Source organism: Rhea americana, unplaced genomic scaffold, assembly GCF_003343005.1.
Source record: "Rhea americana isolate MKP2758 unplaced genomic scaffold, rheAme1 scaffold_119, whole genome shotgun sequence".
NCBI lineage: Eukaryota > Metazoa > Chordata > Aves > Rheiformes > Rheidae > Rhea > Rhea americana.
This window is the reverse complement of record NW_028185250.1, coordinates 1,521,907-1,546,347: the sequence shown is the minus strand read 5'-3', so window position 1 is coordinate 1,546,347 and position 24,441 is coordinate 1,521,907. Positions and strand designations below refer to the sequence as shown.

The 24,441-nt window shown below is 42.3% G+C and overlaps 1 long non-coding RNA gene across 1 annotated transcript in view; it reads left to right on the top strand.

Annotated features, from left to right (window-relative positions):
* Window positions 1–24,441, top strand: part of LOC146600672 (uncharacterized) — a 68,841-nt gene that overhangs the window by 26,131 nt on the left and 18,269 nt on the right. Inside the window, exon 2 of the long non-coding RNA XR_014897751.1 lies at window positions 23,495–23,599. This is a non-coding gene — a long non-coding RNA (uncharacterized LOC146600672). The remainder of the gene's footprint in view (window positions 1–23,494; window positions 23,600–24,441) is intronic.

The window sequence follows — 24,441 nt, the reverse complement described above, 5'->3', positions numbered from 1 at the left end:
GACAATGTCAGTGTGTGATGTGCAGGGACTCTAACAAGAAGAGAAGCCGTAGATAAAGGTCTACTGTCACTAATAATACATGAGACAGCATAATGGGAGGTCTTTGGAGAGAAAAGCAGCACTTAAGGGATTCTGGACRGGTGGATTTCAGTCTTCCTTTGGGGGTTAATTACACCAATTGGCTGAATTTATCCYGATATTTCACCTCCTTTGATGTATTAGATCATTTCAGGCATTTAACCTCGTGAGGACAGAGCTGTTGTAGCTGTTCTTGCATGGCCCTGCCTAATAAATTGAGACTAGGTTGGGGCAGCCTGGAGTTTCGGGTTCAGCCTGAGTCTGTTGTTCTTGCCACAGGAACTTTTCCAGCTAAAGCACAGACTGTAATGACCAGACTCTGATACTAAAAAATTTAACATACTCTGATTCTCGACTCAGTACTGTCTTCTGGTCTCATTCCTCATAGCTGTGCAGTGCTCTCAGCTGCCAGTGACTTCCTTGGGAGCACCACTGCTGACCACTATACAAGAGATACACAGCACCCTGCACATCTGGGGCACTGTTAGGTGTTTTAGTGTAGGGTTGTTTTGGAAGAGAAAAGGTCCTGCTATGGTCACTGCCAGCCAGATTTGCTTCCTGCCCATCACATGAGGATAGCTGCTGGAGGGAATGCAAAAATGGCAGAACAGTTGCTTTTGCCTCCTTTTCTTGAGTGCATACTACAAGCAGACTTTTACCCAAGTGTTGACTTATTGTCTGGTACTGTACAAATATTCRTGACTGATTTGTATTCCATGCTATTCTGATAAAGCAAACGAGTCATTCTATTTATGCACTGAAAGCTCTTTCCCAGCCTGGTTTTGTTAATCTAAAGAGGGTTAAGTTTGGCCCAAGATCATCAGATGGTCTTTAAATTAGAGGAAGAATGTGACTGTTGCATTCATGATTGAATTAGCATGTGAAATTCATGGTTGTGATTATGTCAGTGGGATTATATTAAAATATTGGGCTTTTTGTTTTGACATGATCTGTTGCACACTGCAGGATTCTGACTTGCTGTTGTCAAGACAGCCTGACAGGTTGCTGTGGYGTGCTTTGCTGTGAAGGCCCTGAGACACTTGCAGGACAGCCACCACAATCCACTACTCCCTGATATGTCACAGAGCATGCTGATACAGAACTGCTGTGCTCCAGTGCCATGTCCATGCTTACCTGGATACCTCTGTCTTCCCATCCAGTCACCTTTYTTCCCACAATATTTCTAGTTCTTGCACCAGCAGGGCTCAGCCCTGACTCAAAGCTCCTTCTTAGGAGTGGCCTGGCATTTTTCATGTAGCACTGCTGCAGACAGTACTGGAGCCTGTTTTGGGAGTGAAAAATGCCTATTGCATAGAGCCGAAAAGGCAGAGGGCAATGTTCAACCTTCTTCTTGCTATATCAAACTAAGCTCTGCTATGCGTGGATTTGCTTTAGTCTTTCATTCGGTTCAGAGAAAACCAAGCTCCAACAGTCACATCCCATTGAGATCAATATCGGGCACTCAAAGGCAGTGTTAATGTCCAGCATCTGAGCAGGAACTCCCCAGTTTACATGGGGAAGGCACCTGGCAGCATCCAGCAAGAGGCTGAGTTAGAGCTGTGTTTGCTGCACAGCAAATAAATGTACATTTATTTAGCTTTCAATAGCCTTGGCATTAGATGCTTATCATCAGATGTAGCTTTCTTTATGTAGCACTAGCCCCAGAGAAGGCTCCCAAGAAATCCTGAGGCTTTCRCCTGTGAGGCTCTTGCTACATTTTTATCTCTGTCTCAGTGCTGTGCTCAAAGCCCCATGAGGAATATCAACCGCTTGGACAGCATTTGCTGGAGACTCCCTCCACTACRTAGCAGGCAAGCTGGAGAGCTGGCACTCCCAGTGTGCTGACGTGGGTCTCTCTGGGATTATCTGTGGGAAGGCAAGAGTTAAATGTAATAGAAGGGGGCTCTTCAGTGTTGTATCTACCATGAGCCACAGCACCTTTTGGCATGGGCAGGGAGATTGCTGTTTGTTAGAGCAACACTCATCTTTAAGGTCAGAAGTACCTTCATGTGGTTCCTACATCAGTTAACAGGTCACTTACTCAGTTCCCACTAGTGCATGAAAATAGCACTGATCAAATTTCATATACCTTGCATTCAGTGCAACAGCTGCCTCCTTTGGGGCACATTGACTGTGACATGCTGATACTGCTGTTCATGACACAGATCCTTGCAGTTTTCTGGACTTTCTTCTCTGGAGCTTAGTTTGACTGGTATCAGCACCCAGACACAGCTCAGCTTTTAGAGGAAGACTTTGTCAGAAATGGCTCAGCCCAGGAAACTCACTCCAACGTCACTTGAGTATTAAAGCATCCGAAACACACTTTTYTAAAGGTGTACTTTGAAGCAAAGTCGTTATAGCCATATATTCATTCCTTTCTGACAGCTGCTTTGTTCTGCCTCTTGGGAACTCAGTATGTCTTATTTRTTTGAATTATAAGATGATTTTAATACTTTGTTTTTATTATTCTCTGAATTGCTTCTGTTGTTCTACAGTGCCCCAAGTGTCCTGGCTGCAGAGTGCTCTAAGTGCAACTGGATTATTACTTTGCTCAGGTGAACACTGGAAAATGGATTTACTGATATTGCTAATGAATAGGAGACAAGTTTTGAATATATGTATAAACATATATGCTATAGTTCACATAAATAATCAGCAGGTRTCTACTGTACCTGTGTACACCAGGAAATTGTATTCATGCGCTTGAACTGCCAGCAGACATCAAGGAAAAAAGTTGAAAAGATCACCTCAGATTTTTCTCCTTTTGACTGTTTGAGGCTAAGCTTGAGTGCAGATATGAGCTCATTCATTGTATMTCCTGGTTTCTATAAATGCTCCTCTTGCTTTTATATGGCTACCTGTAACCAAGAAAATGTTTTTCGTTTCTGGTTTGCATAGACTGTACCCACAGTGACAGGCATGTGGAAAATCTTGGTAAGCCAAATGAGTTTTCGGTCCTTTTGAGACAAAGCCTGGGAAAAATGCTCATTAGTTTCTGGTAGCAATGTATTCACAAATCCTGTTTTGAAACACCTTGGGCACTCTCTTACTTACTGCCTTCCTCCTGAAATACCTGCCTCCGTGAAGCACAAGAAACAGRTAATGGCCAAGTCCCAGTGGGTCATGCATGTGGATACACAGGGAAAGAAACTGGCAGTATATTCCTTTCGTTCTGGACAAAAAGGAGGTCATGTTGAAGAAAATACAAGACTCCTCTACTACTCTGGTGTCTGTTCATGTAATCACAGTGATATTAGCAAAGAGTAGGGAGGGTGCCTGAAGCTTTTGCCCTTCCACAAGCAGGTGATGCTAAAAAATTAGTTCTGTGGAACAGTGAAACAGGTCAGGGGAAGAGAGACAGATTTTGATTCAGCTTTACTCCCTTACTAGGAGTGAAAGCACCAAGTCAAGGTGATCAATAGCAAGAATAGCACTGTTTATCTTTGGTTGCTAGGCCTTGCTCTTTGCTTTTATTTTGTCTTATCTTGATTACTGTTATGTATGGCTCTGCTGCAAAAGTTCAATAGAAATTAAAGGTACATTCCAAGGAGTCCAACACTGTCTTTTACTGAATTTTCTTGGACCCTGGGCAGCAGGAAAAGAGAAAATCCTGTGCTATCCCATTGTTCTTTAGTATAAAATGCCAACTTGAATAAGTAAAGTCCATGACTGTTTTCTCTTTTGCTCTTTAAAGCTTCTCAACAGAAAAGCACTAGCTGCTGCTATTTTCATTGCTTTGTTACCTAAAATTATTTTGTCCAATATGATAATATTTTTTACCCAAGTGATAATATAACACAGGCATCACTGCTGCTCTGTCTGTTCTAGCTCTGTCACTTTTGCCACCATTGATTGAGCTGCAGAAGTGGTAGCAGTGAAGGACAGTTTTAACAAAATAAAAGCCAGTGAAGCTCTATGAATATATTTGTCTAGAGGTATATGTTTCTATTGTTTTTATGCAACAAATATGTTGTACTATAAACTGAGTTTCCTTGCCCCCTTCTTTTCCTCTGCCTCAACAAATCAGCTCTTCCAAGCAGCTAGATCCAGGAGATTTCCAGTCACAGCTGTATGGGTGGTTGATCTCTTCAGCTAGTGGTGATGGGATCTGTTTTCCTTCATGACAATTAGAAAAGACTCATGGGTGGAGGAGGAACTAATAGTTCTTCCAAGGTGGAGGACTAGAAGTTTGAAGGTGAGCTGCTGTGTACTCCTGCAGCTCCAAGCAAAAAGTTGCAAAGGTCCACATTTGTGTTGGAGATCTTGGCATGTGCCCCAATCCCTTTTTCCACTGTAGTCAGTGAACCAGTTGTTTTCATTAACACCTTGTAATAAATAGGCCAGCAGAGCCGAACAAAGAGTGGGTAATGCACATAAATATCTAGGATTTCATTCTTGTCCTTTTTTCTCTTGATTGAGGGCCTCTTACTTATTAAATTATTTAAAGAAATAGAATCATAGGAGCTGAAAAGTATTTTAGTTGCTGTAATTTAAAGATAAAGTTGGATTGTTATCATTTCACCAGAAGAACCAGAGCATCCCCAAATTTTGGGGCTCTTTGCTTAGCATCTGAAGCATCATCTTCATTTCCCTGCCTCTGGAATACTCCATGTCCTGCCTTAGTTGGTGTAATTGCTTTCTGTTTGCAGTACCCAGCACAGCTTCTATGCTGCTTCCTTTGCAGCTCAGGAGTGCTTGGAGGTTTAACTGCAGCACCTCACTTTGTTCCTGTAAACCCTGCCCCACAGGGTTAGCCCTAGTTAGCATCTGGGACAGGTCCTCTCCTAGCTGGAACACTTCATCCTACAGGCAGGGAATTTTGTTCTAACCCCTAGCTAAATACAGAGTGTCCAGCTTATCTGACTAACTAATTGTGGAACCTGGGCATTAGTGCTCTTCTTGTGGCCTTGTTTTGGCCCAGAAACAATTGATCGTGCAGTGAGATCTCTTGGAGCCGGGCAGCGTGTTCAATTGCTTAGCAGCTTTCCACATGGTGGGTGAAAAGTGATGATGACTGACTCTCAAGGAGAGTTGTTATCTCCATTTTGGCTGCTGAAATGGCTTCAAGTTTGGATTTCAAGGGTGGTAGAGGTTAAATGAATCAGCTCCCCAGATTTTCCACCAAATGAACCTTAGAGGCAGCAGCCCAAATCTGATCCAGATGATAATTTTCTTCCACAATTTATTTCCCTTGCACATTTTTAGCTCTCATTATCCTCACTAGAAGCCCCTCTGGAACAGCAGCTCTTTTATCCCTCAGCTCCCTGGCTTATAGCAATGCTCTCGGTCTTGTAGCAGCTTTCTGTCTTATAACAATGCCTGTGTCTGTGGCATACAAGTGCCATTGCCAAATACCCTTTTTTTAAATCGACACCTGTAGGCTGGAGCTGAGAGTTCACCAGCAAATAGATAGTAGAGTTAAAAATGAGCCCAAGGATGGTCTGAATTAAATCTTTCAAAGCTTTCAAATCATGGAGCATTAATTAGCTAACAGACAGCTAAGCACTCTAGGCCATTGGGATCTCACACTGTACCTAGCTCTTTTTGTAGGCCAAGAGTCTTATATTAGCAGAAACTTGGGAGATAGTCATCCCTTATCTCTCTCACAAAGTTTGCCATCAGCTTTCAGTGTGACATTCAGTAATGTAGCAGCAGTACAATAAAAAGGAAAAAAAAGATAGAAGAAGAGAAAAAAACCTCTCAGACTCCAGAGAAGAATAGCTCCTGCCATTTCCCTTTGTATCCACTGCTGAGCTATTTGAAAAGAGCAGGAGATAAGTAGCCTTATGACTACTACAGATTAACAGGCTCTGAGGTACCAAACACAGATTGCTGCTGCTGGGAATATAATGGCTATTGAAATTCACATTTATACAGACATTTCCGTGGTGACACTGCAAAGAGCAGAGTGTATGGAAGGCTACAGACCATAAACGCTGAGGCCACGCAAAATAACACATGGAGCAAAAACCCTGTCACCGAGAAGCAGCAGGGTGCTGACCAGTCCCTGCCATGTAGGAGACTCTTTCGGACTGCAGATTATGGATCTTCCTCAGAGACAAAGGATATACCAAAGCTTGGAAAATTCCTGCCAGAGGCTTCCCGCAAGAGAGGGCACGTGAGTCCCTGACCCGCAATGCTGAGGGGCAAAGTGCCATGAGATGTCTGCTGTCCGGCCAGGCTTTCTGAGGCACATAATAGGCACTGAGTGACTTCTTCTGCTGGGTGAGCCAGGGAGGCTCTGGAGGACAAAGGTACAATGCAGGTTTTGGCTTCTCTTACAGCCTTTGTTTTTGCTTACTGTTCATTTTGCACAGCTGATTGAATGGTGATGGGGCTCTGTGCAACAGGTGCTGGGGCTTGGCACCACTGCAGTGGCATGTGGTGCTGTTGTCCTTGATGCATGGGCTACAATGTGCCATGTCATTTCTTTCCAAGGCATATATCAGGAAGTGCAGGCAGGGTTTGCTCAAGGATAGCTAAGGCAAGATTTTTTTTTGCTTTCCTTGCTTTGGAATGTGAAAGACTCTGAAACAGCTGCATTGGGCTTGCACCAGGAGAATGATATTGTTAATTTTTAGCTGTTCACTGCAATGGAAATCAGAATGCATTCTGCACTTGAGTGAGTTCAGCTTTCCTCCTCTCCTGAGATGTAAGGTCAGTATTAATGCTCTTGTGCTATGGCTGGGGAAATGGAGGTACTGAGAAGGAAAGTGCTTTTTCCACAGTTCTCTGAAAGATCACGGACAGACTTGGGAAGAAAACACAGATATCCTTTCTCTCAGACTCCTGGTCTGAGCATATCCCTAGACATGCTGTTTCCCAATAAAGACACAAGTCAGTTCTTTGTGCATGTCCTGAAAGTGTACAACATCTACACCCACAACATCCGAACACSTTCCAAACTTTCACAGTGTTGTTGTTCCAGCATCCCTGTGAGGGAAATCCTGGAGTGCCTCTTCTACAGCTGAAGAATGCAGGGAGTTTAAGGATGTCTCATTGCCCTTGTTTTGAAGAAATCCAAGGTTATATGGAAAGCTGGACAGGTCTAAATGATACTTGTACAAATTCCAGAAGAAAGCACTGGAATACTCTGATTTTGGGTATTCAGTTCCAGAAACCTTAATAGTTCTTCTGCCAGGAAGAGGGGCAAACTCTCATCCAAACTGCCAGGTGTGCACCTCTCTGGAGAGCAAAATTTGCACATAGTTTATTGGTTGTCAGTTATATCCACATATTTCTCTCTGGCTGCTGCTGTTACTCAACAGAAAGGTGGGATGTTGATTTTCATCTCTCACCTGCTTTTGATTAACTGATCCCCAAGGAAGAAAGGGATTAAAAGCCATACTATGGGCTACCAAGGATATATCCTAGAGAGCGCTGTTGCTCCTCCTACCCCCATCCGGCAGCATCCTGTATTTTAATTGCAGGGAGTTTTCTGAGCAAGAGTGAGTGATTCCAGCTGGTGTGATGGTTTTGTGATATATTTATCTCATCAGAAAAATGTGTCTGGATCGTGGGGTGCTCAGTGCTAGATGAGCAGGGTGTGTAAGTCACAACTGAGAAGCACTGGCACAGACATATGGTGGTGGCACTGGAATACCAATGCGACCTGAAGGTCAGAAGTGGGGGAGCGCTGTTGGCAAATTTTTGTGTGTGATAGATTTTGGTAGCCACATACCTTTATTGAAAGAGCCATACCCTTTACTGCATTGGAGACATCAACACTCAAGGAAACCTCATGGTGTCAGAGGAGCCACAGTTTCTTCTAGAATTACTCAAATTCGGTATCAAACAACTAAAGGTTAAAAATAACTCCATTACTATGTCTATTCCTCTCTCTAAGTAAGTGTTTACTTTCTTTGTTTCTGTGCTAGTGACACTGGCCAAGTCAACACTCAGAGAAGGGAGAACTAAATGAGCTATTGCTTTAGACCCCAGGGTCACAGAGAGGGCATAGACATGAGGCAACAAGCATATAACTTATTTTTACTGGAGAGAGACCATTGAAATGATCCCCAGGCTTATATGTGGAAAGATCCAGGCTCATAAACATGAAAGCCACCAAGCTGTCTTACTAACGTCAGATCTAGTATGTCACGTTGAACGTAATTATTCCACTGCTTATAATTTCAGTGCACTTGATTCTGAATATAGAATGAGGCAATTTTCTTCTGGGGATAAGAGAAATGTATGCATTTGCAGCACACGAGACACAATGACTTTCAGACTGGCCAGCTTTATTTCCTCCTGATGAGGCACTGACTCCCCAGGGAATAAGCTGAAAACAGTATTTTAAACAGAGAGGGCAAAATACAAAGAACAAAATATTTGTCCTGCTCTTGGGGGTGCTGTATTTGGATGGTGGCCTATTGCTAAGTGGCCCCATGGGAGCAGTTCCCAAAAGGACCATAGTTCTGTGTCTGGAGATTCTCATTCCCTTTGGACTTCTTTCATCTCTTCATTCAAATCTTAATGCTGAGATTGACCCTGTAAGCTGTAAGTTGCCCTCAGCTACCATTCTTCCATTTTAAAAGAGGGGCTGATAGGAACATAAAGAACTCTTCAAACCTGACAAATTTTGTCATTAGGTAAGTGCAAAATATGCTTTTTAAAAATTCCTTTTTCAAGTGAATGAGATATTGTATTCTTTGTTGCCTTGTACTTAACACTGAAATGTGTGCTTGTGCCAAATGCTTACAACACACTGCCAAGTCCAAAGAGTAGCATTTTGTATGTTCTTTGTTCAGGCATGAATGCCTGTGCAAGGTGCAAAGCAAGACTACCTCAGATGCTACAGTAGTCCCAATCAGAGAATATTACAGTAGCAAATGCTGAAGCAGGTAGCATATTTCCTTAGGTCTTCTGTCACTTGTTTGAAAACAAGATCACTAAAACTGAGCATAATCTTCGCACTGCAAAACTGGCATAAATGCAGAAAGGTACTAAGGGGAAGATGCTACTTTCTGGGGTCTCACTCTGCAAGTAAACCTTCAAATAAATTTAAAATTTTCAATTAGGGCCCACATAGGAATTATATCCTTGCCAATTTGTTTCCTCAATAATTTTCATGTGTCCTATGATCACCTATAACTTGCAGAACAGACAAGCAAAGAATTCTATATGTAGATACAGCTAAATTATGTTACAGCTGATCCAAATGATACTCGCATTCTGTGCCTTAAATGAAATGAAAGGTCTTTGTTATCCAGTGGTTCTAAATGTTCTGTTTTTCTAACTGATTTCTAGTCCTACAAAATGCTCTGGGTGACAGCAGTGTTGACAGCAGTGAGCCCTCCCTTAAGAATTACCTTCAAAGCAAGTGCCAAAGAGCACTCTGTGTTATTGTAGTGTAGGAGCAGGGGCTCAGGTTAGTAAAAAGAGAGATACTCTTCGGGGAACAAGAGGAGGTTGTTGTGGAAACCCCCTCGAATGTGTATTTCTTACTTCTGCAAGCAAAGTTAACTGCCTCTGGTGTCCTCAGAGGGAGAGGTATGTACCATCTGCCAGTACAAATATGGAATTTTTGCTGGCACAGATTCTTCAGTTGTTCGGTGTTGTGGGTTATTATCCTTAAGAAAATGAGTGTGATCCTGCCTCGGTAAGGGGTGGCTGATGCTAATAGTCCTCGGCGGTTTCAAGGAAAAACCTTGCCTACGAAGGACAAAGCCAGCTGTAGTTACCATAGGCAGCACTGGTCAGGACTATTAGGGTGTCTCTAGTTTTCCTTTCAGCTCCTTACAGAAGAGGCAGACAGACTCACAGAGGACAGCTTCCATATCTATACTGACTGCTTCTCAGGTGGAGGAAGGTCCTCTGTCACTCTTAGAATAGCAAGGACATCTCCTCTCCTGAGCTTATCTCTGCTTTGTCCACAGGCTTCTTTCCTTGCCTCATGCTATACTGAGCCAGCAGCACGTGCAGGTAGAACACTGCAGCTCTCGTTATCAGGAAAGTGATATCAACCCCTCCACCTTGGTCTAGGAGAAATGGAAACTTTTAATGAAATTTATCCAGGGTTCCTCTCACTCATTTCCTCAGCGTTAGTGACAGAGGTGCTTCCTGCTTCCCTTTTCGGTGGGAAAGCAAAGTAAATTCTTCTGTCCTCAGGTTTTTTTTCATAGCAAGCACAAATCTGTGTTAACTAAGTAGTTATATTCTGCGACTTACTGAAAAACAGCAGCTCTCTAACTGTGCTTGTCCACACAATAGCAAAGACTGAGTTTCACCTCTGCTCAGGCTCTCTGAAAGAGCTCCCAATCTGTCGCTCTTAAGTTCAGTGTGTGAACTCTAGGGCCRCTTCTCCTGATCCAGTGAGGAGGAAGGTACTGACTAACTTTGCATTGAGAAATGGGGAGGCTGTAGTGAAGCCGCTGGAGGTCAGGTCTCCAGGTAGAGAGAAACTCCCCCAGCTCTACTTGTTAAACTGGRATCTTGTGATTTTTGTGAAAGAGCAACATCAAATTAGTGCTAACCCCTTAATTAAGTGGYGATGGGATTCACCGAGAATATCCCTATCTACTACAAAAAGCTGCTGTGCCTGGCTCAGTCTGTAGCCTCCCTGGAGATCAATTGGCATTTAATTTTGATCRCTGCAGAAAAGGAAGGTTCGCAGCAGTGACTGACTTAACTGATGTGTGTGAAAATGTTATTAAAATGGGCAAATGTCTCTCCAAATGGGTTTTGCTTTTCCACTTAAAAATCCCATGTAAATGATGCACAAAGGCTTTGGAACAGGGGAAGCTATCAGAGATAATAATAAATTTTTGATAGAAACTAGTCAAGTTTCACTCAGTGGGATTAATACTCAGTCATGTCTCATTTAGGAGTGTAGTATTAAGCTGTCCCTCAGATATGACAAGGTTTATGTTTCCCTGAGTTGTTTTCAAATGAGGAGGGAAATCTCAATTAATTTAATTTTTCATTTGTTGTCATTGATGCCTCCACGAGTTTGCTGTCATGTTGAGAGTTCAGGCTGATGCCATAACCTGGCCATTTACAGCAGCGGCAATGGATGTAGGGTTATCATTGACGAGGAAGCAGTAGGCCCCAAAGCAAGGTGCCCAGCATGGGAGGGAGTGTCTGAGGAAGGGGCGCTGATAGGAGTGGGGAACATGCCACCCCCCCCAATTCTGTAGGAGTAAGTAATGGAACCATGGAAAGGGAACTTGAAGTAGTAGATAGTTTCACCTAGGAGAAAACAAGTCTTTCAGTCACAGCAGCTGCTAGAAACAAAATTATATACACCGAAAAGACCAACTCAGCATCCCTCTACCTACCTCTGTGCAGAGTACCTATCAAACTGAATGTCTCTGTCTCAAAAAAAAAAAAAAAAAAAAAAAAAGTGGTTCCCACCCCTTCTCTTGGGATTATGGCCCCTGGCTTGGCAGATCTCGTTATTACCAGCTCTTTTTTTCCTGGTATCTCATTTACATATCCTCTGCAGCTTTCCAGGACTTTGTTTTTACAGCGCATCTAAACAACTGAATCAGAGAACACACTTGTAATGTAGTTGGCATGCATAATGTGGATGAGTCCTAACTGTGTTACAACTGGATTCACTGATTTATTTTCCTTAGCACAGTACAGGTATATTACTACATTTAGGCACCATTTATGCCATTCCTTTTCATCTGTGCCATATACAGTCTTCAAATATGTATAGGCAGTTATCTTGTCCTGCTTAGGTGTCACTTTACAAAATTCAGCTTCAGCAGACCTGTGGCCACTTACTACAGTAGCCRTATTGTTATTATTATCCTAAATACTGTGACATTTAGCAATCTACTGCATTAGTGGGATGGGGTCTGATCATCCTTCTGTTGTACAGGAGAGATGTACTAGCTAAACTCAAGATATTCCAATCATTGTTATCATTCCTTTCATCAGTTTGCCATYAACATTTATAATTTGAAATGAATTTACTGGGTTTGTCCTTGCTTAGGTTGTGTCTTCCAGATATACAAACATCTCTCTGAAGTGTCTCCCATTTTAAGAGATGTCACTCACTGTAAGTTCAAATTGATAATCTCAAGTGTATCTGTCATTCTGATTTGTATAGTCTTTTGCTGTGACATTTGTGAGCCTTCCCTCATTGTGGGTATCTGATGTCACTGTTCCCCTCATGTTCTCCCAATGGAAGCTAGAAAATGGACTTCCAAGGAGCACAGGTACATCCAGGAATTTGGGAAAAGGAAGAGTCTTACTTGCATACATTTTACAAAGAATTTTAGCTGGAGTGTGATTTTTTTCAGAAAGTGAATTTTGAATTTGTAACAGAATTTGCCTTTCAAACCCAGTACTAGCAATTAATGAGGGACAGTAATTAGAGACAGACCAGCATATTAAGTCATCTAAAAATTTAAACAAAACCAATAAAATTTCAGGTACAGTATTTTTGCAACAAACATTTTATGAATTAACTTTAGGTCACTTGAATTAATCAGAAGGTTTCCTGTTGCAATTTCAGATTATGAGTTACTTTCAGAAAAATTGTAAATCAGAGAAAACACAATTTTTAAAGAGTAAATAGATGAACAGATAAACTTCTCTCAAGGAGTTATTTGTTTTAAATAATTTCCTCAAGTGTACGTAGACCTACCTGCTCACCTTTTTGTTTCTAGCCCTGTGTGCACTCAGACACATCCACACGCAGGCTCACTTAGYCTGGACAATTTAGTTCTTTCAGCCTCTTGTTATTAGCCATTACCATTAGTCCTTGGTCATTTTGCGATTCAACTTAAGTTCCTCCTCTGTTACCTTCCCTCATGCTGCTGTGTGTGCTACTGAGATTTCTCTCTGCCTCACAGAATTAATTTTAAACAAGGAGACTTACACGCTTCAGTCTTTAGATGGCACCAAAAGTGAATGCACTAATTAGGAAGGCCTTATGATTTCTACTATTTGTCACAGATAGGCTTGATTTTTAGAGCTTGTGAGGGTTYATGAGCTCTGTTTTGGCCAGGCTTTCTGTGAGATCTATGTATGCACTGTCTGTAATGCTAGATCTTTTGTTGATTAAAGGACACCATCTGAATAGAAACAATTGCACTAGTAGCTTGGAAATGCTCCTTATGTTGGGAAAAAATGATACTGAATTGAACTGCAGGAGTTTGATGACAAAATATAATCAGACTCTTAAAATACAGAATTAAATGGTGAGCTTGTCTAATGTTGGTAGTGGTCCTTTCAATTCCTTCCTATTCAAGCATATGAAGCAGCAAAATACTTTCTTTTCATTTCAGTGCATTATTATCTTTAAGGAGTTTATGTACTGATTTCAAGCTATCTAGGTGGTATTGACTGAAACAAAGTAATGCATGCAATTGTATTTCTAAAGAACTGGTGCAAAATGAGATAGAATTAAAATAGATGGAGACATTAAGTGCTCCCCAAGGGCAATAGCATTGGTACTTAATGGTCAGAGATGTACCGGAGACAAAACTAGGAGTATCTTCTATGTTAGGCCTTACAGACAGACTTCCAGTAACTGGAGCTGTGGTGAGGTAAGGTCTGAAATTGTTGCTTTCTTTCAGTCCTGAGCCTGAAATGGCTGCAATTCCCCCAAATTGTTCCCTACCTGGGAACCTTCCTCAACCTTTCCCACATCTCAATGTCTCTTGCTAAACAGCTTGTTTCTGTAACAGCAGTTGTTAAAGTACATTCAGAAGACTGGAGTCCTGGAAAGCTGAATGACTTTAACAAGAAAAACTGTCTTCTTTCAGCTTCACTTTTCTTCAATTGAAATTGAATTACTTGCATTATCTTTTATTTATTTATATTGCACTTCTGAGCTGAGCACTTCCGTGGCTAATGAGCAAGCGACCYAGAAGATTTGAATTTAAAAGACTGTGAACTTTATTGCTAACTATTCAAATCTTCGGCTTAGTTGGAACTTGGGTAAAGAAAAACTTCAGTGTGTGCCAGAGAGCTGTTTTGTCTAATCACTCTGTGTGGCTCAGTTCATTGTTTGTTAGCTCAAAGTAATGAATCACACTAATTCTTAAAAATATTCTAAATACATTTTTAATAACAACCATCACTTAGAATGATGGCAACCCAACCAGTCTGATGGAGTAATAGTCTGGGTCAACAGCTAAACTTTGAATTCATTGGAGAAGCAGGAAGCTTTTTGTTTTCTCAAGCATTATTAGTTTAACAAATAAACTTCACATGTAACACAACTTTTTTTTTTTTTTTTTTTTGTCACACATCCCCTTCATGTTAGAAGCACCTCTGTAATTTTCAGGACTGTAGGCAAAATGTTTTTTTTTTTTTTTTTTTTTTTTTTTTTTTTGAAAAAACTCAGCTTTCCTCATGCATTCAAAGGTCTGCTGCAATCTATGCCCTTCCCCTTTCCTACAATGAGAAATGTGAGTTGTGTGGGGGCAGCGTCCTCCAAGGGACCACCATAGTCACAAGAACCAGCAAAAGGGACACAGGGTTTATGAAGGGAGAGACTGACCCTGAGAGTTAAGGGAACGTGAGACTTCTGTCAGCTACACTCAGGCGAGTTAGTTACTTGCCTTCCAGAAAGAGGAGTCTCTTGTAGGGTTTAATCCCTCTCCTGTGTCTAACTGCTCAATAAATGTCACTATTTATGCCATGAGGTCTCTTCCAGCAAAGGCTCAGCAGTTAGGCAGTATTTTTAACAAAAGCCAAGTTTAGCACTGAAGATGGCTTAACATCATCTATTGCTCTCTAACGTGAGCTGTTCATTTCTGTCCCTGTTCCAGAGCTGCCTGCCTTCTTTGGCTGTRCTGTAGAACTGGACCACTCAGGTCCTACAAAGATGATGGGGAGATGAAAGAGAACCTGCTTCAGCTGGGTTTTCTAAGAAAGCATATCTGTGTGACACTGTAAGGTTAATAGAAACTTTGYCAACATCAGGGTCCTGGGTGACAAAAGAGTCCATAAATCCTCTTGTTTTTGAGGTGTAGTGTGGCCATTCCCCTGATGAGGGATGCCGTGGGAARTACTCAGACTTACAGCTGTGGATCTTCCATGGGCAATCATATTATAGCCCTTTTTGTCCCAGCGCTGCTCACCAAATGGCTTTACACACTGACTTACATTTCCCTAGAAGCTAGCATCCTTGAAGGCTTTTGTGGCTGAACAAAACCCTGAAATACCGGTTCACGAGCTCTGCTTGTGCACTGGAGGGTTTTCCTGAGGAGGTGCTGACCCCCAAGCATGTGCTGACCACATCCAGCTCTGCTTTGCAGGTTTTTTCATGAGCAGATAGCTCAAGATAGATGCTAGTCATAAAGCCTTTTTTTCAGGCTGTCACATTTGCCTGCAAATTGAGTGATCAAGCACTGGAACAAGTGTCCAGAGAGGAGGTGGGGTGTCTGTCCTGGCAGAATTTCAAAACTCTTCACAAGGCCCTGAGCAACCTGATCTGCTTTTGAAGTTGGCCTTCCTGTGAGCTTGTGTTTGGACTAGATGGACCTCTGAAATTTCTTTCAACCTGAATTATTCTAGATCTTAGAACTTTTTTTTGTGTGTGTACTGATTGTTTTGACTCATCAGCTGCTTTTGTTTCTTCTCTCTCTGATCTCCCTTAAAATATTTATCCCCTTAAATGTTAGCTTCTCTGTCCTGAAAAAAAGATAGGATCCAGAGGAAAACACAGATGAGCSGAGTGGAAATTTTAGTGGTACCATTACATCAGAGGAGGACTTTAATTAGTATCTCTGAAGTAAAGATAATCAATTCCGCTTGTATCTGTTACAGACACATGATAGGGATGCTAAACAGATGGATACCATCATTTGTTAAAGTGAAAGGTGTCTTCTTTAACCTTGCGAAGATCTCAAATCTAACACTGCTTTGTTTCTTTAGCAGTTCAGCAGGGCAACTACAGTGAAGGAAAAGCACACAAAGGAAGAAAAATGCTTTTCCTTGGCCRAAGGATAGAAGGAAGAATTCATAGAAGTAGAACTTGAGGAAGTCAGAAACCGTCATATCTAAAATGTGTTGTTGAGCTTTTAGCTCGCTGGCTTTCCTTCTCAGGAACTGCACTGATTTACCTTGACCTGTAAGAGCAAATTTGATTCCTAGTGGATTCACCTAGGACCATAGGAGCTGCACCTTGCTCTTGTGTAGGAAGGGACGGGAACAAGGTGACAGGGCTGCAGATTACTTTTTTAGTCTCAAAAATGTTTTCTTTCCAGTGATACAGTTGCAGTGGCTGTACAATGTGACTCTGGATCTGCACTATCTCAGAGAAAGCTCTCTATTTTCTCTTGACACAGCTGCTTCCTCTATGAAGGTCTCCTGCCTGCATACTGTACAGCCATAGTCCTGGCTAGTTTGGAGGCTTTGGTGAGTGCACCACAAGAGGAGAGAGTTGTAGAATACAGCTTTTCCCATCCTTACTCTCAYCAACTTCCCTGGGAGTAGCCTATCCTCTCTGCAGTGCCCTTGAAATTAGACTTTGGCCAGGCCAAGTGCTCTCGTGTTCACAGATGCTCATTGCAGGGAGGAGCAGCCTGAAGTACAAGGAGGGATTATCATATCTGATTTGGGAAGATGACTTCATTGCTACTTGAATGCGAGGCTGACCACATACATTTCATGCTCCTGAGGTCCTTTACTCAGCTCAGGGAAATAGGGATGATATACCAGTAAATACCTCAGAGATGTGAAGTGGAAGAAAAAATCTTGCCTATTTTTGTACTCGGTAAAAAGCAGAAGAAACTAAAATGCATTTCAGAAATGTCCTTTGCTGTTTCMTTAAAAGCTTGTCTTCCAGCACTGATGAATCACCTCACACCCAATCCCATAATGTGGTAGCATTACCCCTTGCAATGGTGCAGGCAGGCCGAGGCTCATCCACTGGGCTCATGGCAGCCAGAAATATCTTCTTTACACCTCCACACAGCCTGGACTGTGCACAGAGCCTTGCAGCAGCCTCATTCCTCCATGTTGTGCTTTTTGCCCCAAATGCTGGAATGGAAGTAGAAGGTGTGGGTGCACAAGCAGCCATTTGGGCAGAGCAAAACCTTCAGGGTGCCAGGGCTGGGGCAGCAACAAATGGGAACCTCTGGAGCTGATGCAAGGAGTTGCTGCATGTGAGATAACCTGTTGAGAAGGGATGAAAGTTAGAGAAAGAGCTGCAAGGGGTGGCTGGGTTTCGCACACAGTTAAGGAGGKAATTGTGTGAGAACTGGCCAAACTCCATAGAGCAATGGAGGGGAGAGCTGGGGACCTCTCGGAGAGTGCAATCCTGTGAGGCCAGCAGCATCTAGGGAASCATATCAGTAATACCACATAAGGCCAAAATGACCTGTGTAGCAATATCAGAAATACTAGATTTGGGTATGGACGTAACAGACCTGGATCAATAGCGAAAAAGTAATTAGGGGTGAGTTGTTTATTTGGGAGGAGACTGGAACAAAGRAAGTTTTAAGGGCAGCGAAAAAGCTGGATCAAGAAATAGGAAARGGAATAAGAAGGTATGCAACTCATGACTGGGGCTGTCTGGGGGTACGTGTTGGGCAGCTGCATGCTTGCTCATCCCAGGTGGAGCAGGACAGCAGACCACAACCATTGCTTCAACTATACCACAAGAGCCAGGCCTGCTTCTGTAGTTGGGAGGACCAGGAAAGGGGAAACAGGGTAGATATGGATGAACTTTCCTTGGCCAGCGAGGGAACCCCCAGGTAGACAGGCTGGGCATCCTGGCATCATAATGTCAGCGCCCATTCCTAACCCAACAGCTTTGCCAGCTGCCCACTGCTTCACAACACCGTCACCCTGAGGAATTCCCCCACTGGATGTGGGAAATATAGCAACAATTTCAGCAAGGCTTACTATTAYGAGGAGCATATATGTGCGGAAGTTTTCTGTGGATTGCTTGCTGAGAATGGGCCACTGCCTTGCCTGCCTGCCAGGTGCTCAACGGCAGCGGGTGCTGACTGATGAGCCACAGGGCACCCATGYCAGGTATCTACTAGGTGTCTGCTCCAGGGCTGTGAGACCTATATGGCTTGTGCTTTGTGACATTCCCTGACTTATATTATCAGATATGTGTGGTCCTCTGCTCTCTACTTCCTCCTTGCTGGATCTCTCGAAGTGTGGGATAAGCCTCAGAGCAGGTGAATGCAGGTAGCAGAAAATGAAAGAGAAAAGAGAAAAGGGAAAAGGGAAAAGAAAAATATTTATTCTCTAAAAGACAGAATAAATCAAATTTTCATAAATGCCTAAGGGATATAGGAGACCAGACTTCTTGTATGCTGAAGTCACTTAGGCACTTCTGATAATTCAGCCAGTTTACCACGAAAAACAAGGCACGAAAAGCCTGGCAATGATTATGCTGGAGGCAAAATAACCCTTAYTCACAAGGTCTTTTGCTAGAGTCTGTATGCCCTAGTCAGGGTGGTGGGTCCCTGGGGAATTCCTCCCATTTGTATCCTTTGCTAACAGTCAGAGAGCAACTAATGTGCAAGAGTGCCTAGAAGGAGTAGCTAGTCACTGTTTTGAGTGACAGCATGTAAACTGTACAGTCTCCCGTAGAAAGGCTGTGTGCTGGTATTTCAGTTCTATGATTGGGATTCTGTTTCTCCTGCAGTCTGGCCTCTCCTTGTCTGTCTGTTTTGTTATCATTTGTATGGAGATCATCAGATCCAAGTACATTTGACATATGGAGATAACAGTCAGGAAAGGAAACAACATATGGCAGACAATTCAAATCTATCAAGATCTGTCAAAAAAAACATTTTCAGCAACAGAAAAGGGGTGGAAAAAGACAGCAGGTTTGAATTTAAAATAATTGTGATACTCTGACAAATGGCAGGGCCTAGGGCTTGCTTTGCTAAATGAAACCACTGGTTCACCAAAGTGAGCACGGGTTGATACCTAATGCTTGAATGGAAGGTTATAATCCTTGTGTTGACCAATTATTTTTTGACCACATGACTGATCAATGACCAGTCTCAAAGCCTGGACCAAAGCCAAATTCACTGACTATCTGGCCTATTGAATCACTCACTGTTTTGGGGTAGTGCTAGAGTAATCCAGCTCTTCAGCCTTAGGTGGCAGAGAGGAGGGAGCAAGGAAGCATGGTACTGTACAGGTGCTAAAGGGTCAGCCCTACCTGGAGAGACCAGCAGTTATATGTGTCCCTGCTGCCCTCATGTATCTCACTCGCCCTGTGGCAATGTCACATAACTGACTGTGACGATGGGATGKTCCAGGTTCTTCCTAGCAGGGCACTAACTGTGCCTGCCAGAAGGGGAGGTAGGATTTRTGTGTAGCATGAGTCCAGGCTGAATCACCTACAAGGGTGCTGTGGATATTGAACGCTAGGTCTCAGGAGAGCCCTAAGTTTCAGACTGTTCCTGGGACAGACTACCTAAGATAAGGTGTGGATATATTCCAGAAACATGACATTTGATTTCTTTAATAAAACAAAAATGTTGATCCTGGTATCTGGCTGAACTGAGCTGAAAGCCTCTGCTGGCTGGAGAAGAGTATTTTGATGTGCTGCATCTAGTCTGAAGGTGGCTGCATTTGGGTGAACCAGTTCCTATGTACTGAACAATTTTAAAGGACTAAGGATGCTTCTAGGATAGAAAAATACTATATATGTTATTAATCTATGTAACTTTATTATTATTAATAAATGGAAACTCTTCTGATAGCTACAGCCATTTTCCCCCAGAGGAACTTGGGCTTTTACCAAAAAAGTGRCCTTCTATTTTCAGTTGGTTTATTTTTTATGACCCTATGGAACAGTCCTGAGGGACTGAGAGGCTATTTTAAGGATGAAAATACCTCTGAGCAGGAGTGTTTACATCTCCCAGCCAAACAAAGGTTTCACTCGCTCAGATACAGCATCCTTGATGTGCCAGGAGGAAGGAGCGGGTTCAGGTTGCTTGTCAGGAAACCAAAGGAGAAAGAAGAGCAACAGTCACAGTGTGAAGAGAGAATTTCAGGGAGGATCTTCTCACGGTCTTTTTTCCTGACATTTTGTCATCTAATTTCCAGTGCAGCCAATCTCCTTTATCCTCTGCTGATTGTCCTCCTGTCTATTATTTCCTTTAGTGCAGGAGCAAAGCAGTTTAGCTGTGATGATGGGGTTTGCTGGCCCATCACTTCTAGAGCTGAACAGGGAGCAAATCTTGTTGAAGGAAGAAATCAAAGCTCTCAGAGATGGAAAAGGCCTATTTGATGATCCAGGACATTTCACTAAGAATGGAATCAGTCAACCTTATCCATGGGTTAAATGTGCTGAGTTGAACAGAGTTCAACTGATGATGGAGGAGTTTGGCCAAGTGTGTCTTCTGCTTCTTTCTGGGTGAGWGGGGAGCATAAAGCCTTTGCCTGTTTGCATAGGGAGTGAAAGCCAGGTCTTGCACAGAGCCTTGTCACACTGTCAAAATAAGAAGGTTTTGTTCCTGATGGTGGCAATCCTTTATGGGTGCCAAACAGCAAGGTTTAAAATGTAAAATGGCATTTCAATGTTTAAGAATAGCATGTAATTTGATGGCTGTAATAGAAAAGCTTCCAATCCTTCAGCAATGTGTTYCCGAGCTGCATAACACTGCTGATAAAATTGCCTTTGGATTCCTTGTCTAATATTCTAGCCTTTCTTTTGCTCAGCAAAACACAATAGCTTGCACTAAGCCTCCCTGGGAGGGCAGCTAACAGCACATTTACCAGACACTTCAAACATTTGATCATATTTCTCCTGAGTGTATTTAGTATCTGTTAATGTCAGCAGTCACAGCCTGATCGAAATACCTGCATTGCTGGGAAAAATGTTTAATATAAAAGATGACACGGGTAAGCAATCACTTACTGATGTTCTTTTTCGAAATGGATAGGTGACCACATAGGTTCCCCCTTCCCCCTTGCTCAGCTTACCCCCTCCTCATCCTTGCGCCGTTACCACCCTGCTGCTGTGAGCATCTCTGAATGCATTAGAGCAGTTATTCTGAGTCTGCAAGAGATGCCAGGAATAGTTTCAAGTTTCCTGCCTCATCAAACCAAATTCAATCTGTAAAAAATTAATACACCCAGAAGGAACAGTTAAAAGCATCTCCAATCAATTTATGTTAAAATGGAGGCTTGGAGGCTGATTTGTTAAAGGAAACCCAATGCAGCTCAGAATTCAGGAGGGTGCTGGGGCAGGAGTACAGTCAAAGAGCCCAGCGCCAGTGTTTCTAAGGAGGTTAGCAGAGAAGACAGGTTGGTTGAGGCTATTCCTAGACAATTCCCAGCTGTTCATTATTTCAGGATTGAGGACCCCAAAGAGACCTCCTGCTCTGGGCTAGGCAAGAAATCTCAGCAAAGCTAGTCTTCTTCCCAACTTCTAGCTATGCAGCAGATGGCATACAACCAGCAGTTTGTACTGGCCATTTGCATCTTGTCTTTTCTCTCAGTAAAAGTTCGAGTGAGAAATAAGGGATGCAGACAACACCTTTGAGGGACTTTGATACTTAAAACAGCCCCACATTTACGGTGTTGCTCACTCCAGCAATTGAAAAGGCAAGTTGGTATGCCAAACTTCTGAGTTTGCCTAAAAATCGGGGGTGAAAAAAGAGAAAAGAGGTTTCTTTTCTGAGCCTTGTTTATGTTCGATGTTCTCTTCACAATCATACAGGTCAGGCCTCAATTTTACTTTTAGTAGAAGCCGAGACTCTTATATCATCTCTTGGCTCCAGGGTCTGGAGCTCTAAGCCCCTGTTTGAAAGACTTTTGGGAAAGTTGCAAGAACTGGCAACTGAGATCATCTTGGTGAAATTAAAGAGAAATCTCAGTAATTTATGCACAGAAGAGTTCAATCTGGAACTCTAGGCTGTTTCTTGCTTGGAAATTTTGTCCTCATAAAGGTGATAACTGAATTATATATTTTTTTTCCTCAAATACTGTCTAATTGCTTCCAAAGTATAGAAAAATTGCCAAACTCTGTTTGAATCCACATTTTGAAAGTAACATTTTCAAGCACATTTTCTTGCTATGTGGCCCCAGCCCCTCCTCTCCCCCCMAAAAAGAAAAACACACTTAGGTACACAACCGGCTAAAGCCTTTTGTTGTTATTTTGCCTCTGATTAATGTAGGTCACACTTTTCTTTCTTCCAGCTATTAAGTATATAGATCCATTTATGTTKTAATCCCTTGTCTTTTTCCCAGTCTATTGTTGCTGTGTTATATCCTCTCAGTCAGAGATCATTGAGATAAGTGGTAGAGAAATGGGGAGAGGGAGTTAATGCAGTAATCCAGCTTTGAAATAAAAAATTGGCCTGAGGTTAGTGCTTGTGTCCAAAYAGCTTTTCGAAGAGAGAGGAAAAGGAAAAAGCAAGAAGAGAAACTGAGGCATAGAGGCATCCAGCAATAGGATCTGAGCCAACATTAGTATTTCTCGTATCAGTGTACTTGAATGCAGCCCTTGWGAGAAAGGGTTAATGAAACTGCATTTCCCTAAGTGTTGACTGGGCTAAGAGTGAAAAAGATTTGCTGAAGGCAAATGATAGGCCTGTTCAGATGTAGCTTGGAAAGTAATCTGGCTGGCGCTGGAGTTAGGCTTTTTGGTGGGCTGTTGTGTCCTGGGAGGGCGTTATGCAGTGATGAGGTGGAAACAGAGAGGCCCAGAGCTGCTGAGGTGGCAAGGATGCACACTGCGCTCCCAACCTTTCACTATGTCACTCYATCCAGGTAGAGGAGCCCTGCACCTGAGAAATATGTTCATTTAATTAACATTTCTTCATACGTGTCTGCCTCTGAGATTTAGAGTCTATTTYGGGCTTGATTTTTTCTGGGGACTACATTTTATTCAGAAGAGAGAGGGAAATTCCCCAGCAACAACCCTGCAAATAGAGGGGATGTGTGTCTGCCTGTTAATTGAATTTGAAACCATCACTTCTTCAGTTTTCTTTATCTTAGATAAAAGGTAATAGTAACTTTCCTTCCAGTAAAAGGGAAACTGGGGCTGGAGACAGCTTAGGTAAASCCAGCTGAGATATTCTTGTATTCACTAGAAAAAGTTTACAGAGGTTTATAATTATTGGGTTTCTCTGTCAATAACTGGGCCCTGGGTTAGACTTCTAGTTCTTTGAAAGCCAAGGCAATTTCCCAATGTGACTGTGAAAATAAAGCATAGATTTAAGTAAACTTTTTGTACCCCATATATTGTATGTCACAACTGATATAAACTGAGTTTTACAGAAAAGAGAACATCTTTGCTTCATTCATCCAGTTCTGGGCAAAAGGAGTGATGTTCTGGCAGTCAGGATACGGGAGACAATGCGACTCAGCCATGTCTTACACTGACATGTAATAACACACAGTGTGGTGCAGCTTTAATTTTAATTCAAAATAAATATTTCCATAACCTACAAAATTAATCTAATACACTTATCTGAGAGAAAACAAAGATTAAAGGAGTCCTGCTAATTCCTTTATCTTTCAGATACAGGAATGAAAACAGAGGCATCCAAACCTTGAGCCATTTAGAARAGGAAGAAGCCAAAGCCCATGCCAGAGGTCCAACTGCTGAGTTTACTTATAGCTTCAGGTAAGCTGCTTTGCCTGGCTTGTTTAGCATTTCAGAGACCCTCTGTGTTCCTCAAGGARAGCTGTGGATTATGGACATAAAACCTTCACATAGCTTGCAGCCAAGGCAGAGCAGAGGGAGTGCAAACAAACTCATCCAGGGTGACTTCTAGTCCAGCATCCTATCTCTTGACTGTGGCTAGCACTGCACRGTTCGGAGATAGATGTAAGAACCTCACAGCAGGCAGATGAAGGATGATCARTCCCTTCAACCTTGTTCTCCAGCCCCATTGGATATCACCCTGAACTCTAAATAACTGAAGATTGGATTAAGCCTTCGAGTATGGCATTTAATATACTCTAAAAATTGTTGTTTTCATTAACTCATACTCTGGAAAGTAGCGTTATCTGTAGACAAATATATTTTCRTCTTGAATCTTTCTGTCCTTGGTCATCTGGCCATGAGCTAATAGGTCTAAATACCTATTTGTAAAAAGCATTTCTTTTTATCTGTGGTGATTTCCTCACATTTTTTTTTATTATGTGTCATTTTTACTGACATTAAGAAGTAAAGACTAGGAATAAACTGAGCCTACTCTAAAGCTGTCACATTCTTTTATCATAGTATTATTAGAAAAGTCTCAGAGATTAATTCTTTTAGCAGCCTAAGCACTAGTTTCATAGCCCCTTTCCAGCCCCACTCAGAATAAGCTCTACCCAAAAGCCTTCGCTGACCTTTATTGAAGACCTCAAGGCATGTCTAAGGTGAAAAAGCTCTGAGGAGAAATATTGTTGCAGACAACTGCTGTTCTGGCAGCTCCTTTCCAGCCCCACTCCAACTACAGCACTAGGTTTTCTCTCTCT